Genomic DNA, 13366 nt, shown 5'->3' with positions numbered 1-13366 from the left:
AAAGTAAGGGCATAACACTCGTTATATTGATTCTTAAATGGTGCCACTACTTGCTATAAAAAAAAGAAAAAGAAAATATGACGCTATTTAAATATATCGGTTCCTCTCTGGCTCTAGCCAATATAGCTATCACACACTTTGCAACATAAATTTAAATGGACTTATTACAATTTTAGCCAAAAGCACTTTTCTTCACAAATTATGAATATGTGAGGTGGTTAATATATTGTGTTCTAACATTTTCGAAGGGGGTGAAGGACCTTTTTGTTCAATAATTGTTAGTATTTTTTCTATTTTTGATAAAGTTAAAAGTGGTATTAACATAATTAATCTCCTTAAGTCCTTATTATCTGCCAAACACGAAAAAGTTAAATCATTCATCTTAACTATCTAATCTAAATAAAATTTTAAAATTTAAGCATTTTTTAACCTATTGTAATGGGGTAAGTAATTTAATCCTTCTCTTTAACATTCCTCCTTTAATCCCTTGCCAATTCACGGCATTAAAATTAAAATGACAACTAATTTCAGAAAATTTCAAAAATTGTAAATACCCACTGAAAGTTATATAAATTTCAGAAAACTGTAATAACTATAAATTTGCCAAAAACCCTAAAAGTTTTATAAATTACAAATAATCCCATGAAATTATTACGACCCCTAGATTTTTCAAAATTTGCAAATGATCCAATGAAATTTTTTCAAAAAAAAACTAGAAGTTTCAAAAATTGCAAATATTCCATGAAAATTTTGCAAATGATCTCTTGAAAAACTTAAAATTTGCAAATAACCCCCTAAAGTTTTTGCAAACAACCCTTGAAAATTTGTGAGTTAACTGCAATAGTGACGTTGAACTTTATGAGGGGTATTTTGAGAAGGAGTATGAGACTTTTCTCTGACTAATGAGTTGGCATTGTATAAAGGACCTAAACACACACACAATATTCATTTTTGTTGCTTGGTCACATGTCCAAAAAGATAGAGGGGCTTAGACACGTGAGGTTCTTGGAAAAAAGGGGCTAAGCATATTTTTTGCTAACTTTAATTATAATACGTTAGGGTTTTTTTGGTTGTAATCTATTTACTCTGATTATAAAGAGCATTTAGGTGAGGAAAAAAAATCTTTCTCAAAATTGTATTATAGTATAAGTAAAGATTGAAATTAGGAAAAGAAAAACCTCCCTTCAAAGAATGAAAAGAAAGTAACATAATCAAAGGCTAAATAACACTTAAATACCCTATTGTTTCACCACTTTTACACTTAAATACCCTAAGTTGTAAAAAGTAGTACATAAATACCCTAAGTTGTCCACCATTAGAATTTTGTAAATGTTGTTTAAAAATCTATTATGACAAAAATACCCTTGCATAGAAAGAAATATAAAATTTAATCAAAAAATGGAGAGTAGGTATAATGGTAAATATGACAATAAGTAGGGTCAATACAGTTATAAAAATGCCATGTGCTAATTATTAAGTTTAGAAAGGTGGAAAGGTGGAAAAGTTCCGCTCCTTTTAGGCTCTGTTTGGCAAAACTAGCTGAAAGCTACGAGATTATAGCTGAAAGCTGTTAAGCTAGCTGAAAGCTGTGAAATTATAGCTGTTAGCTGTGTAGCTAGCTGATTGACTAGAGCTGTTTGGCAAAAGCAGCTGTACAACTAGCTTAAATTTGTTAAATGACTATAAAGGACATGCAATATTATTAATATAAAATTAGAATTATTAGGGGCAAAAACAGAAGAAAAAATTTGGTAGCTCATTCCCAAAGACAAACGCTACTTGAGGTAGCTTTCCAAAAACTACTTGCAAAAGACACAATCTCCTAAATAATCTCCTCCTATTTTTTGTCACCAAGGGCTCTGTTTGGCAAAACTAGCTGAAAGCTGCGAGATTATAGCTGAAAGCTGTTAAGCTAGCTGAAAGCTGTGAAATTGTAGCTGAAAGCTGTTAGTTGTGTAGCTAGCTGATTGACTAGAGCTGTTTGGCAAAAGTAGCTGTACAACTAGCTTAAATTTGTTAAATGACTATAAAGGACATGCAATATTATTGATATAAAATTAGAATTATTAGGGGTAAAAACGGAAGAAAAAAATTGGCAGCTCCTTCCCAAAGACAAACGCTACTTGAGGTAGTTTTCCAAAAGCTACTTGCAAAAGACACAATCTCCTAAATAATCTCCTCCTATTTTTGGTCACCAAACAGCTCTACTAGCTTATTGACCAAGTCAATAAGACACAAGCTCTTAAATAAGACATTTTTTTTTGTTGCCAAACAGTGCCCAAACAACTCTACTAGCTTATTGATCAAGTCAATAAGACACAAGTTCTTAGATAAGACACTTTTTTTTGTTACCAAACAGTGCCTTACTCATCTCCCACACACGATGTACGTGACTCCTAAATTATGATGTACGTGACACCTAAATTTAAGCTAAAATCTTATATCATTATTCGGCTTAAAAGATCACAGCATTTTGTTTGGAAGGTGGAAAAGTTCTCCCCACTTTACTCGTTTCCGAAACACGTAGTACGTGACTCCTCCCAAAATATTATTAAATAATAAATACCCCTCTCCCTCTCCCTGCCTTCTCTGCTCTCTCGCCCTTCTCCTCCTCATTTTTCTTTCCCCTCACCATAATCGATCTCATTTCTCTATTACAACATTTCTCCACACAGAATCACCTCGTCTCTGTCCCAATTGGGGTCCCACTTCGCGACCGGAGTCTCAGAAACGGAGTCGGAGCCCTAACCCGCACCCGAGTTCCAGAAACTTCCGGCAATGCAGGTAAAGTTTCAAGATCAAATCTCCACTCTCCCGCCTCCTATATAAATCACCATCTCCCGAGTTCCCTTTTTCTATTCATTTTACCCCCCAAAAATTCTTCAAAATGTAAGGGGGGAAAAGAGTAAATTTCTGTAATTTTCCGCGAATTTCACGAAGCTAACGAATCGATTTAGTGTTTTTAGCTCGATCGTCGCAGGAACGATGGAAACTGTTCTTGCTTCCATGACGATCGTTCAGAAGCGGAAGCTGGTTTTTGCAATTTGGGGGTAGTTTTAAGTCCTCTTTTCAAGAAATCTGGCTCGTGATTTTTCTTTGGTACCTTTCTTTCTTTATTTCATGATTTCTCAAGGAAATTCTTAGTGATGATCATACTGTGCCGATTCTTGGTTATTGACTTTTAAGAAATCATCGTGTTTTTTTAATTAAGAGTAATGTGTTGATCTTGATTCATATCATTCTACTTTAAGATCTAGTATTTACTGATTTAATTAGAAAATCATATATTTGGTCTCAATTCTCGGATATTTTAATTCAAGAATCTTCTCTTGATTTAATTAAGACATCATACTGGAAAATGCAATTGTTTCTAGCTTGCCAGAAATCATGCCCACACAAGAACAAGGTGCAACCCTCTTGATCTATCTGCCATTATTCAGTTTAGAAACATGTTAACAACATTAGATTTTATTAAAATGCTGTGATCTTTTAAGCTTGAAACATCACATTTTGAGATAAACAAAACAAGTTTTTAGCGAGTTTGAGAGAAAAATATCCAAGTCCTATTTTACAGGGTTCAATCTAGTGGCTATGTCTGAATTTATCCCAAGTCTGAAACCTTGTAACTATGAAGCCCTTCACAAATTTCTCAACCTATACAAAGTGGTCCCTCTCTGGGAAGACATGATAAAAGATCAAAATGGCATCAATTCCTACATTAAATTGAGGAAACAAAGTCACCAATAACAAAGTAATTCTTCAAATGCATATATATGAGGCCGAAAAACCAAGATAAATCACCTGAATATAACACTTCTTCTAATCATATTATTGTGGCTTCCCCCATTGGTTTTGCGTATTCTAAAATAAAGATAAGTGTATTAATTCTTCGAATATCTGATGAAATTTGGGGAATGCTAATATCCCTTAAAATCTAATGTTAACAATTTTATTTAAAAAGTAAGAAATCTAACTTCCACAGGTTATCATTTGAGAAATGAAAATGTTACATCAAACGTTTTGACAGACGTAAGACATCAGCTATGTTGCAAGGGGTATGGGTACGGATACGGTGCAAATATGGATGTGGTATGGGACACGACAGATTTGCAAAAGAAAGGGTACAAAGACACGGCTATGTAAATATTTACACACACACACATATAATTTTGCAATTAATAGTTTATATGAGATAAATATTCTTTTATTCACGTGTTACTAGAATTAAAAGTCTTATAACATTTCTATGTTTCTTCAACTATGTCGGTCATAGGTTGCAACAACCACTTTTTTTAACTAGACACCCAAATAATCATTAAGATCATAGTTTGGAACCAATGAGCTTCAAAAAGTGAATGTGAAGCGTAGGATTTATAACCAGTAAATGATTAACAAGTGTTCACGTATCATTTAATTGAGTACATGCCCAAATAAATGTATGCATATATGCAAGGAGTGTCCAAGGAGTTTGGCTGTGGGTACGGGTACGGGTACATGTACATGTCAGAACGGGTATGGCTTCAAGATAGAAGTACCCGGGTAGCACAGGCCATCAGTAACAGCCTAAATTTTTTGAAAATGCAATTTTCTTTCTTATAATCATGTGCTCATCGGAGGTCAAAAAGTTCATATACCAATGGAGTAAAGAGTATATGATGAAAACCTGCAAACAAAGGAAATAAAACTTATAACCAAACTTTAGAAATCCGAGAGAGGATCATAAAAGGTGCAACTTTTTCTAATTCATGCACCCTTGACAAAAAGAATTCAAATATATGTTGAAAGATCGGATCTTATAGAAGTTCCCGTTATTGGTCCTATTCGCATGATTTGAGCTCCCCTCTTTGATCCCAGACCTCTCCTATGGATTCTCTTCCTGAAATCGAAATTTAACTTCAATTTGTATTTATAGACAAAGAGTACCTTGGTATTGTCATTGGAAGAGATGGAGGGGAGCTTGGCTCTCGGAGGAAGTCCGCAAGATTCTGGTCATTGTCACTAGTGTACGCCATCGAGGTGGTAATCGGTTTCGACTTCCATAATTTATTTGAGGAAACTGGTTAACCCTCTCTATTCTTACCCACAAGCCCAAAATTCAAGTTCTGACTAAATTCCAATCACTCTCTTATCCACCATCACTTTGCCTCACCGCTGCCTTACCCTCCCACACCGAGCTCTGTTCCCATCCCTTCACAGTGAAAATAAAAATATGAATGAATGGCAAACTCAAGAAATGCAAAGGCAACAAAAGTGCGAACAGTAAGGTCAAATTTCTGCACACTACTTTCCAGAAAACATCACCAGACCCTTTAACTTAGAAAGTATGGAGAAAAAGTAATGGGAAACGTATAGCTGAGGGTAGAAAAGGAAAACAAAATTCTTACCTATTCTTCTTTTATACAACTATGTAATATAGTCCAGATATCACCCCTACAAAACATATGTAGGTCATCAGCATATTAAATCCGATTCAATTACGATAACTGACATTCTGGGGTGAAACTTAAACTCTCCACTGCCTTCAAGCTCTTTCAAACACATGGATAGATACTCCATTGCGAAGGGGCTAACAGGGTCTCCTTGTCTAGTACCCCTTCGGCCAGGAAAATATCCACATGTCTCACCATTCAAAGCAACAGAGTAGAAAGCACCTCCTATGCAAAGCATTATCCAGTTTATATATCTTGTAGGAAATCCAAATCAATCCTTATCCTGTTTATATATGTTACAGGAAATCCAAATCAATCTAATACTGATCGAAAAAAATCCCAGCTAAAAGCACATTCGAACTCAAATTTTTTCTACCATAATTTTTGACAATTTCCTAAGCAAAGTATATCATGCAATATACTTCTTCCTTTGATAAATGGCCCTTGATTTAAATCATCAATCGCAGCTATCACCTTCTACAATCTTGCAGTAAGGATGTTTGAGATGCACTTATGTTTGATATCATTCAGCAGTTTTTTTATATTTCTGGATACATAGAGCCTTAATATCATAGCTGTACTAAAATAGTTTTAGTGGCTCAATATCATAGATACATACCTGTAATATAGTAGTTACTATTGCCCATTTTTAAATTTACACATAATATCCCTTACTTTTTTCAGGTGTCTTTTTTCAGCTGATTGTGCTATTGTGCTATCCTTTCCTATGTAAGAAACTCCCTACTTTGATTTTTTCCCCCTATCAGGCCTTGTGAATATTAACTGTTTATCTACTTTGGTTTTTCCTTTTAGCACAACCTTTGCTGAGATAATTCAAAAGAAATATCATATAGGAACCAAGACATCTGCCTATCTTGTTGGACTTATGTCTTCAATGCTGTCATTTCTTTATGAAATTTTCGATGAGGAGTCGACTGCTGTGATTCTAATCGATTCTATTGCTGTTGCTGTCGTGACGTGCTTTATTTTCATTCTCATGATATATGGTCGTGATTGTTTCGTGTAAGTATATTTCCATATTTGGAATATATTCCCAAGTTTTTGCATTTCAATTTGTTAATTTCTTTTTTTAGGGAGATGTTTTGTTGGCTGTTGGTTTGGAGGTGGTAATATTTTTGATCGTACGCTCCTCTATATTCTTTGGGTCAGGTCCTGGTTTAGGTTCATATTCTCTTTTATAAAAAAGACACCTGAAAAAAGTAAGGGATATTATGTGTAAATTTAAAAATGGGCAATAGTAACTACTATATTACAGGTATGTATCTATGATATTGAGCCACTAAAACTATTTTAGTACAGCTATGATATTAAGGCTCTATGTATCCAGAAATATAAAAAAACTGCTGAATGATATCAAACATAAGTGCATCTCAAACATCCTTACTGCAAGATTGTAGAAGGTGATAGCTGCGATTGATGATTTAAATCAAGGGCCATTTATCAAAGGAAGAAGTATATTGCATGATATACTTTGCTTAGGAAATTGTCCAAAATTATGGTAGAAAAAATTTGAGTTCGAATGTGCTTTTAGCTGGGATTTTTTTCGATCAGTATTAGATTGATTTGGATTTCCTGTAACATATATAAACAGGATAAGGATTGATTTGGATTTCCTACAAGATATATAAACTGGATAATGCTTTGCATAGGAGGTGCTTTCTACTCTATTGCTTTGAATGGTGAGACATGTGGATATTTTCCTGGCCGAAGGGGGTACTAGACAAGGAGACCCTGTTAGCCCCTTCGCAATGGAGTATCTATCCATGTGTTTGAAAGAGCTTGAAGGCAGTGGAGAGTTTAAGTTTCACCCCAGAATGTCAGTTATCGTAATTGAATCGGATTTAATATGCTGATGACCTACATATGTTTTGTAGGGGTGATATCTGGACTATATTACATAGTTGTATAAAAGAAGAATAGGTAAGAATTTTGTTTTCCTTTTCTACCCTCAGCTATACGTTTCCCATTACTTTTTCTCCATACTTTCTAAGTTAAAGGGTCTGGTGATGTTTTCTGGAAAGTAGTGTGCAGAAATTTGACCTTACTGTTCGCACTTTTGTTGCCTTTGCATTTCTTGAGTTTGCCATTCATTCATATTTTTATTTTCACTGTGAAGGGATGGGAACAGAGCTCGGTGTGGGAGGGTAAGGCAGCGGTGAGGCAAAGTGATGGTGGATAAGAGAGTGATTGGAATTTAGTCAGAACTTGAATTTTGGGCTTGTGGGTAAGAATAGAGAGGGTTAACCAGTTTCCTCAAATAAATTATGGAAGTCGAAACCGATTACCACCTCGATGGCGTACACTAGTGACAATGACCAGAATCTTGCGGACTTCCTCCGAGAGCCAAGCTCCCCTCCATCTCTTCCAATGACAATACCAAGGTACTCTCTGTCTATAAATACAAATTGAAGTTAAATTTCGATTTCAGGAAGAGAATCCATAGGAGAGGTCTGGGATCAAAGAGGGGAGCTCAAATCATGCGAATAGGACCAATAACGGGAACTTCTATAAGATCCGATCTTTCAACATATATTTGAATTCTTTTTGTCAAGGGTGCATGAATTAGAAAAAGTTGCACCTTTTATGATCCTCTCTCGGATTTCTAAAGTTTGGTTCAATGTTACATTAAACGTTGGGCGCTTCTAGGCGTCGGACTTGGCGCCCAGCGCTTAGTCGCCTAGGCGGACGCCTAAGCGGTTTCTGGGCGTTTTTTTTCTTTCTTTATTTAAGTGGTGGTCGATGAGCTTTTGCTGAAGGTCGGAGGAGGTAGTGGAGATGTTCATATTTGAAGGTTAATGGAGTTTGGAGGACGTGTAGGCTACGGCACATAAAATCACAATCAAGACCTACAAGATGCAATCTACGTAAGCAGACAATGCTCCCCTAAATGCTTGTAAAATCTAGGTGGGCAGCCTAAATACCGCCTAGGCGCTAGGCGCTAGTTAGGCGGCCTAGGTACCGCCTAGGTCTAGGCGTACGCCTAAGCGGACTAGGCGGAGGTTTTTTAAAACAGTGGTTTGGTTATAAGTTTTATTTCCTTTGTTTGCAGGTTTTCATCATATACTCTTTACTCCATTGGTATATGAACTTTTTGACCTCCGATGAGCACATGATTATAAGAAAGAAAATTGCATTTTCAAAAAATTTAGGCTGTTACTGATGGCCTGTGCTACCCGGGTACTTCTATCTTGAAGCCATACCCGTTCTGACATGTACATGTACCCGTACCCGTACCCACAACCAAACTCCTTGGACACTCCTTGCATATATGCATACATTTATTTGAGCATGTACTCAATTAAATGATACGTGTTTTAATTAAGAACACTTGTTAAACATTTACTGGTTATAAATCCTACGCTTCACATTCACTTTTTGAAGCTCATTGGTTCCAAACTATGATCTTAATGATTATTTGGGTGTCTAGTTAAAAAAGTGGTTGTTGCAACCTATGACCGACATAGTTGAAGAAACATAGAAATGTTATAAGACTTTTAATTCTAGTAACACGTGAATAAAAGAATATTGATCTCATATAAACTATTAATTGCAAAATTATATGTGTGTGTGTAAATATTTACATAGCCGTGTCTTTGTACCCTTTCTTTTGCAAATCTGCCGTGTCCCATACCACATCCATATTTGCACCGTATCTGTACCCATACCCCTTGCAACATAGCTGATGTCTTATGTCTGTCAAAATGTTTGATGTAACATTTCTCAAATGATAACCTGTGGAAGTTAGATTTCTTACTTTTTAAATAAAATTGTTAACATTAGATTTTAATGGATATTAGCATTCCCCAAATTTCATCAGATATTCGAAGAATTAATACACTTATCTTTATTTTAGAATACGCAAAACCAATGGGGGAAGCCACAATAATATGATTAGAAGAAGTGTTATATTCAGGTGATTTATATCAAAAAGGAAATGATATATGGTCGTGATTGTTTCGTGTAAGTATATTTCCTTTTTATCTATATATTCCCAAGTTTTTGCATTTCAATTTGTTAATTTCTTTTTTTAGGGAGATGTTTTGTTGGCTGTTGGTTTGGAGGTGGTAATATTTTTGATCGTACGCTCCTCTATATTCTTTGGGTCAGGTCCTGGTTTAGGTTCATATTCTCTTTTATCACTACTGCATTAGTCTCTGGTATTGATATTGATATATGGTCTCAAGTTGTAAGTGTATTTGTCAATGCTTTTATGTTTCAATTTTACTCATGATATATGCACGTAATTTGTAAGTGTATTTTGTTATGCATACTTATATTTGCATTGATATTTTGTTCTTTTGTAGCTTTTACGAGAAAGTATGTTTCAAGGTGTCTCCCTAGAATTTTATGAGATGTTTTAAGTATCAGTTACATTATGTAATAATGTCTGTTGGATAACATATAACATTCTTTTGGCTAGTTTTATGATTGGACATTCATTGTGGGTGGCGGAGTTGTTTGCACTTTATGTGCTATTAACCTCATTCTCAGTTTTGAATTATCGAGGTATATTTATGAACAAAAACTTCTATTTAGAATGCTATTTTTTGTGCTCTTTTTTTTAATAATTCAAAATCTTCTAATGCTCTCTAATGTTTGAAAAACTTTCAAAGTTCCGATTTGTCTGTTTCAGGGGGAAGATAGGTTCATCTGGGTATATGAAGTTCTTGTTTTTCTCCGAGCTCAGGCTTAATGTTACAGAGTGTATTATCAGACATGCATACATGTGTAACTTAAGCCTGAGCTCGGAGAAAAACAAGAACTTCATATGCCTAGATGAACATATCTTCCCCCTCAAACAGACAAATCAGAACTTTGAAAGTTTTTCAAACATTAGAGAGCATTAGGAGATTTTGAATTATTAACAAAAAGAGCAAAAAAATAGCATTCTAAACATAAGTTTTTGTTCATAAATATACCTCGATAATTTGAAACTGAGAATGAGGTTAATAGCGCATAAAGTGCAAACAACTCCGTCACCCACAATGAATGTCCAGTCATATAAACTAGTCAAGAGAATGGTATACGCTATCCAACAGACATTGTTACATAATGTAACTGATACTTGGAATATCTCATAAAATTCCAAGGGGACACCTTGAAACATACTTTCTCGTAAAAGTTACAAAAGAACAAAATATCAATGTAAATATAAGTATGCACAACAAAACACACTTATAAATTGCGCGCAGATATCATGAGTAAAATTGAAACATAAGATCATGGACAAATACACTTACAACTTGAGACCATATATCAATACCAGAGACTACTGCCGCAATGATAAAAGAGAATATGAACCAGGACCTGACCCAAAAGAATATAAAGGATTAACAACTGTAGATGCTTCTTTAATAAAAGAGTACTCCTCACTTCTCACTTCAGATTAAGCTTGAAGATTGGCTTGTAGTTTTTGCTATTGTTTGTGCTTTCTTCTTAAAAGCACAACTTGTAAGAGATAACTGTGTTTTAGACAATTTCTGGTTGGCTTTCATTTAGCTGATTTCTGAAGGTGAAGGGTGTGCATCATACTTGAATCAATTTGAAAATGGTCTTACTGCTCAAACAATAACTGTCCTCTTTATGCAGTTTCTGTAGAGGACAAGTATAATTGCTGTACAATTTTCCCCCCTTCAAATTGCAGCACAATTTTTGCCCCCTTTAAATTGCAGCAAATGAGGTTATTGGTCCATGCAATCTTAGCCTCATTGAAGCGAAGCCATATATGTTTTAGCATAATGCCTAACCAATGACAATAGAGGAGTATTAATTGCGATATTACTTGGCAAATTGTAATAAGTCGTTATCTTTATCCTCCATGCTGACTATGGTTAAAATTTTAATAGTCCTTGATTAAAGGACTTTGTTCCAGTAATTGGAGGTTGATGGCTAAGCGTCCGAGATTACCTTTTTTTAAATAAAAAAATTAATCACGGCCTAGCGAGTACCATGTGGATCACAGTGGTAACATTGTGGAGAAATATTTGTTTAAGATTTACTAGCAAGTACCACGTGCGGATGCATGTGCTAGCATCAAACTTATTTATTGGCTTTGTTGATTGTTTCACATTAGCAATGAAGGGGGTATCGGATCCGGTTCAGATAGAGGTTTGTAAATATTATTGAGTGTGTCAACATGATGGCTTTTTTTTCTTTTTTTCTTTTTTTTTTTTTGGGTGCTGACACTTTTGATTGGGAGATGTATTTAGGTAATTACCCGTCTGTCTAAATCTAATTATGGTCTAGGGTTCTTAGCAATTAAGCTAACAGAATGACCAACATTAAATACCAAGATTTGAAGGACTAATATCAAAGCACTAATACCTAATGGAGAAAAACCCCGTATAATAATTCTAAGGCACGTGGCAATTTTATTTTCCAAGTAGGAATATAAGTCCCAAATTCATAAAGAATGCTATATATTTCCATGCAATGTATATAAGAATCTCTGCAATACCTAAAACTTGAGCACAAAGTACGCGGGGCTCTTCAAGGGCGATAGACACTATCTGAGGGCTTATTGTGGTGATGTTGGGATCTCATTAAACTATACCATGACGTGCACTGTCAGCACGGCTTACTAGGCAATCCTGACTCTTAACCTCATGTTAATTAGCAGATAGGTTGAGACTTCGTCGAAATAAATTATGTTTTGCTAGTTACTTTTTACAAGAATGGTTCTTAAGTATTTAAGAGTTTGTTATTCCCCGAGTATTATATCATGTAGTTTTTAAATTGTTATTTTGTTTTGTTTTTGTTTGGTGGCTGCTTGATAAGATTCTGAAAACATCAAGATAGCGGCGATGATCGTTGTTGCTGTGAGGTTCTGGATGTTTTCTGAGAAACTTTTGGTTTCGATAAAAAGTCTTGAGCATGGTAAACCTGGTAGTAGTGGTGCGTACAAATATTTTGGCCTTCCGAGTTCGTGTCAATATTTGAAACTTGATCTTGTTGTGCGTCTCAGGTTTAGTTCAAGCTCTTTTTTTCAACGTGAATAGAGTACGATTGTTTTGTGCCTGGTTTTTTATCCTTACCACCTCTAGTAAGGGGCTAGCTAGCGGGTGCTACTCCAACTAAATGATGTAGAGGTGGTGTGCTTACACCCGGCGATGCCCATTTCACGTGGTGGCAGCCTGGCAGGGTTCTTAATTCCAATATGATTAATTATACCTTGTTGCAACTCTCGGCTTAGTTAGACAGATCCATACTAATGGAGTCAGACTCTTCCTATCGGTCTAGCTACCTGCAAAGTCTGCATCGGAGTTGCCCTGTGCCCCTGATCTTAGCCTGAGTCTAGGACTTCGGTTCAGCTTGAGCATTCTTATAGTAGGTTTGTTCAGGTTACTTGTTTATAACTTTACAGTAGGTTGATTTGCATTTGACAACGTTTCCTCAGAACAGTTCGCGATAGTGTATCGATGATCAGTACGATTAAGTTAAAGTAGGAGCAAGAAGCATATATACAGTGGGGATGAGGTCGTGAAGCTGAAAGTACCGTCTCTTAGTTGGCTGAGTATGTCATCTGATTAGGTTTGTTTACAGTACGTCCTTTTAGTGTCAATAATGCTAGCATAAATTTTAGTTTAGTATTTGTTTTCTCATTTTCACGGCATGGGATAGAGCAGTTTTAGCTACATATCACTTCCTGGGACGCGATAGAGAAATCCCCTACCCATTGCATTTATGAACTAGAGAGTTTACATATAACGCAGGAGACATATAATTTACAGATCTTTGCACATAACCATTTGAAATCGTGCATAAAACTTAAAGACTAAGTAATTTGGGGATTGAACTGTGCTCACAGCTACCAAACATATGTTGGTTTTGGGAGTGTAGACCCAAACCTTAGAACCAGCATGCAAGGTAGAAATTTCGCTAAGTTAAGAAATCAGGCGAACTTGATAGATCAGACG

General features: G+C 35.5%; 1 long non-coding RNA gene across 1 annotated transcript; it reads left to right on the top strand.

Moving 5' to 3' along the window:
• Positions 2516-11262, top strand: LOC109830195. The gene is made up of 2 exons (XR_002244224.1): positions 2516-3099; positions 11040-11262. It is a non-coding gene; the product is annotated as an uncharacterized LOC109830195 (long non-coding RNA).

The sequence above is a fragment of the Asparagus officinalis genome, chromosome 2 (assembly GCF_001876935.1).
Source record: "Asparagus officinalis chromosome 2, Aspof.V1, whole genome shotgun sequence".
Lineage (NCBI taxonomy): Eukaryota > Viridiplantae > Streptophyta > Magnoliopsida > Asparagales > Asparagaceae > Asparagus > Asparagus officinalis.
Note: the sequence above shows the minus strand (reverse complement) of the source record. Positions and strands in the feature narration are given on the sequence as shown.